This window comes from Arachis ipaensis, chromosome B02, assembly GCF_000816755.2.
Source record: "Arachis ipaensis cultivar K30076 chromosome B02, Araip1.1, whole genome shotgun sequence".
Taxonomy (NCBI): domain Eukaryota; kingdom Viridiplantae; phylum Streptophyta; class Magnoliopsida; order Fabales; family Fabaceae; genus Arachis; species Arachis ipaensis.
Window position 1 is genome coordinate 15,331,625 of NC_029786.2, and position 5,286 is coordinate 15,336,910.

A 5,286-nucleotide genomic window follows, 5' to 3' on the forward strand; every position below is an offset into this window, starting at 1 on the left:
ATCTAATATTTAGAAATAGGATTATATATATAATTCTGTTTTTTTAATTAAATGAATCAAATATTATAAAATAAAAATAAATGTATAATACAAAATGAGAGTTACAATCATGCTCTTCTACATAACTCTCCCTTAGAGATATTTTGATATACTGATTAGTAAATTTTATACAAAAATTCTTTCTGTTAAGTAACAAGTGTGAGGATTGTTATTAATTAGTCACACATTGAATAAAACAAGAAAGACCGAGGAGTTTATAAGATGAGAGACCCGTTAACTTGACACTTGAAGGTTTTGAGTTGATTGTGGTGTCTTCTCATTTTACGTTCTCTCACTTGGCTCCTTCTCAAAATCTGTCCGATGGTTAAGAGTTTTTCACAGCGGCCCAACAAATGGTATCAGAGTCAATTCGGTGGTCCCACGATGGCCCAACAACTCGAAGTCTTTCCAGTGGTTAAGTATTCCCTACAATAGCCCAACAAGTGGTATCAGAGACGATTCGGTGGTCCCCACGGTGCCCAACAAGTGGTATCAAAGCCGATTTTGGTTGAGAGTTCCCTATGATGGCCCAACAAGTGGTATCAGAGCCAATGATTAATCGGTCTACAGTAGTGTGCAGCGGTGTAATGAACGAATACTCATATGTGGTGGTAGAAAGAGGGGGAGTTAAGTAGCAAGTGTGATGCTGTGTTATCCTCCCCCCGGTTCTCCATAGCTTCCGGCAAACATTCATCATCAAGAACCATCCTAAACAGTTTGCTTTCATCTCAAGAATGCGTTGGTTGATTATTGTCCAAGACAAGTATATCTTCCACCTCCTTCGTATCCATCATTAAAAGAGCATCTAGTTCCTCTTCAGTTATTTCTGTGTTATCCTTCATATCCATCTTTAAAAGAGCATCATCTATTTTCGCTTTAGTCATTCCTGCGTTCTTCTTGGTCAGTTTTTTAGTTTAGTTTTTTGTTTGGTTTAATTCTAAAATAACACATTTATAGAAACTTCACTTTAAATTAGAGTGGTTTAAATTAGATTAGATTAAGGAAATATTCGAAAATATTTCATTTCATTCTAAGATTTTTTTTTCTTCGCATTTATATAAGCTTCATTTTATAAATTAAAGTGGTTAGGTTGCATTAGATTATGAATAAAATCCAGAAAGATTTTATCAAATACGATTATATATATAATTTTGTTTTTTAATTAAATTAATCAAATGTTATAAAATAAAAATAAATGTATAATATAAAATGGGAGTTACAAACATGCTCTTCTACATAACTCTCTCTTGGAGATATTTTGATATACTGATTAGCAAATTTTATACAAAAGATTTTTCTGTTAAGTAGCAAGTGTGAGGAGTGTCATCAATTAGTCACACATTGAATAAAACAAGAAAGAATGAGGAGTTTATAAGATGAGAGACCCATTAACTTGACACCTGAAGGTTTTGAGTTGGCTGTGGTGTCTTCTCATTTTACGTTCTCTCACTTGGCTCCTCCCCAAAATCTTTTCGATGGTTAAGAGTTTTTCACAGCGGCCCAACAAAAGGTATCAGAGTCAATTCGGTGGTCCCACGATAGCCCAAAAACTCGAAGTCTTTCTGGTGGTTAAGTATTCCCTACAATGGCCTAACAAGTGGTATCAGAGACGATTCGATGGTCCCAACGGTGCCCAACAAGTGGTATCAGAGTCGATTTTGGTCGAGAGCTCCCTACGATGGCCCAACAAGTGGTATCAGAGCCAATAATTAATTGGTCTGCAGCAATGTGCAGCGGTGTAATGGACGAATACTCATATGTGGTGGTAGAAAGAGGGAGAGTTAAGTAGCAAGTGTGATGTTGTGTCATTCTCCTCTCGGTTCTCCATAGCTTCCGGCAAACACTCATCACCAATAACCATCACAAACTGTTTCTTGTCATCCCAAGAATGCGGCAAGCATATCTTCCATCTCCTTCGTATCCATCATTAAAAGAGCATCTAGTTCCTCTTTAGTTATTTATGCGTTATCCTTCATATTCATCTTTAAAAGAGCATCATCTATTTCCTCTTTAGTCATTCCTGCGTTCTTTAAGTCTTCACTCATTCTTCTTTTTCTTCTTCTTCTTCTTAGTTTTTTGGTCAATTTCTTAGTTTAATTTTTTATTTGGTTTAATTCTAAAATAACACTTTTATAGAAACTTCACTTTAAATTAGAGTAGTTTGGATTAGATTAGATTAAGGAAATATTCGAAAAGATTTTATTTTATTCTAAGATTTTTTTTTCTTTGCATTTATATAAGCTTCACTTTATAAATTAAAGTGGTTAAGTTACATTAGATTATGGATAAAATTCAGAAAGATTTCATCTTTAAAATTTCATTTTAGAATCTTTTATTTTTTATATAATGTAAATTTAAAAAGTTTTAACTAAATAAACAAACTATTCTAAAAAGTTGATTTAAATTTGTTTTTTAAAAAATATATTTTTTAATGTAAAACAAAAATTTAAAATCTAGTTTTTATATATATATAATATTTTTTTAAATCTAATATTAAAAAATAGGATTATATATATAATTCTATTTTTTTAATTAAATGAATCAAATATTATAAAATAAAAATAAATGTATAATATAAAATGGGAGTTACAAACATGCTCTTCTACATAACTCTCCCTTGAAGATATTTTGATATAATGATTAACAAATTTTATATAAAAGTTCTTTCTGTTAAGTAGCAAGTGTGAGGAGTGTCATTAATTAGTCACACATTGAATAAAACAAGAAAGAATGAGGAGTTTATAAGATGAGAGACCCATTAACTTGACACCTGAAGGTTTTGAGTTGGCTGTGGTGTCTTCTCATTTTACGTTCTCTCACTTGGTTCCTCCTCAAAATTTTTCCGATGGTTAAGAGTTTTTCACAGTGGCCCAACAAATGGTATCAGAATCAATTTGGTGGTCTCCACGATGGCCCAACAATTTGAAGTCTTTCCGAGGGTTAAGAGTTCCCTACAATGTCCCAACAAGTGATATTAGAGACGATTCGGTGGTCCTCACGGTGCCCAACAAGTAATATCAGAGCCGATTTTGGTCTAAAGGTCCTAACGGTGGCCCAACTAATGGTATCAGAGCCAATGATTAATCGGTCTGCAGCGGTGTAATGGACGAATACTCTCATATGTGGTGGTAGAAAGATGAAGAGTTAAGTAGCAAGTGTGATGCTGTGTCATCCTTCCCCCGGTTCTCCATAGCTTCCGGGAAACACTCATCATCAAGAAGCATCACAAACTGTTTCTTGTTATCCCAACAATGCGGTGGTTGATTATCGTTCAAGGCAAGCATATCTTCCATCTCCTTCGTATCCATCATTAAAAGAGCATCTAACTCCTCTTCAATTATTTCTGCGTTATTATCTTCCATCTCCTTCGTATCCATCATTAAAAGAGCATCTAGTTCCTCTTTAGTTATTTATGCGTTATCCTTCATATTCATCTTTAAAAGAGCATCATCTATTTCCTTTTTAGTCATTCCTGCATTCTTTAAGTCTTCACTCATTCTTCTATTTCTTCTTCTTCTTCTTAGTTTCTTGGTCAGTTTCTTAGTTTAATTTTTTGTTTGGTTTAATTCTAAAATAACACATTTATAGAAACTTCACTTTAAATTAGAGTAGTTTAGATTAGATTGGATTAAGGGAATATTCAAAAAGATTTCATTTCATTCTAAGATTTTTTTTCTTTGCATTTATATAAGCTTCACCTTATAAATTAAGGTGGTTAGGTTACATTAGATTAGGGATAAAATTCAGAAATATTTCATCTTCAAAATTTCATTTTAGAATCTTTTATTTTTTATATAATGTAAATTTAAAAAGTTTTAACTAAATAAACAAACTATTCTAATAGGATATCAAAAATTGATTTAAATTTGTTTTTTTTTATCTTCTATATATATATATTCTAATAATTTTTTTTCTAAAACCTAATATTTAGTAATATGATTATATATATAATTCTATTTTTTTAATTAAATGAATCAAATATTATAAAATAAAAATAAATGTATAATACAAAATGGGAGTTACAAACAAGTTATTCTGCATAACTCTTCCATGGAGATATTTTGATATAATGATTAGCAAATTTTATCCAAAAGTTTTTTCTGTTAAGTAGCAAGTGTGAGAAGTGTCATGAATTAGTCATACATTGAATAAAACAAGAAAGAATGAGGAGTTTATAAGATGAGAGACCCATTAACTTGACACCTGAAGGTTTTGAGTTGGCTGTGGTGTCTTCTCATTTTACGTTCTCTTACTTGGCTCCTCCTCAAAATCTTTCTGATGGTTAAGAGTTTTTCACAGCGGCCCAACAAATGGTATCAGAGTCAATTCGGTAGTCTCCACGATGGCCCAACAACTCGAAATCTTTTCGGTGGTTAAGAGTTCCCTATAACGGCCTAACAAGTGGTATCAGAGACGATTCGGTGGTCTCCACGGTGCCCAACAAGTGGTATCAGAGTCGATTTTGGTCGAAAGCTCCCTACGGTGGCCCAACAAGTGGTATCAGAACCCATGATTAATCGGTCTGCAGCAGTGTGCAGCGGTGTAATGGACGAATACTTCTGTGTGGTGGTAGAAAGAAGGGTAGTTACGTAGCAAGTGTGATGCTGTGTCATACTGGTAGCTTCCGGCTCCCCCGGTTCTCTATAGCTTCCGGCAAACACTCATCATCAAGAACCATCACAAACTATTTGTTGTCATCTCAAGAATGCGTTGGTTGATTATCGTCTAAGGCAGCCATATCTTCCATCTCCTTCGTATCCATCATTAAAAGGGCATATAGTTCCTTTTCAGTCATTTCTGCGTTATCCTTTATATGCATCTTTAAAAAAGCATCATTTATTTCCTCTTTTATCATTCCTGTGTTCTTTAAGTCTTCACTCATTTTTTTTTATTCTTCTTCTTCTTCTTAGTTTCTTAGTCAGTTTCTTAGTTTAATTTTTTGTTTGGTTTAATTCTAAAATAACACATTTATAGAAACTTCACATTAAATTAGAGTAGTTTAGATTAGACTAGATTAAGGGAATATTCAAAAAGATTTTATTTCATTCTAAGATTTTTTTTCTACGCATTTATATAAGCTTCACTTTATAAATTAAAGTGGTTAGGTTACATTAGATTATGGATAAAATCCAGAAAGATTTCATCTTCAAAATTTTATTTTAGAATCTTTTATTTTTTATATAAATATAATATAAATTTAAAAAGTTTTAACTAAATAAACAAATTATTCTAATAGGATGTCAAAAG

At 32.4% G+C, this 5,286-nt stretch overlaps 1 long non-coding RNA gene across 1 annotated transcript in view; it reads left to right on the forward strand.

Annotated features, from left to right (window-relative positions):
* Positions 1-5,286, forward strand: part of LOC110267483 — a 13,419-nt gene that overhangs the window by 5,211 nt on the left and 2,922 nt on the right. Inside the window, exon 2 of the long non-coding RNA XR_002355196.1 lies at positions 269-272. This is a non-coding gene — a long non-coding RNA (uncharacterized LOC110267483). The remainder of the gene's footprint in view (positions 1-268; positions 273-5,286) is intronic.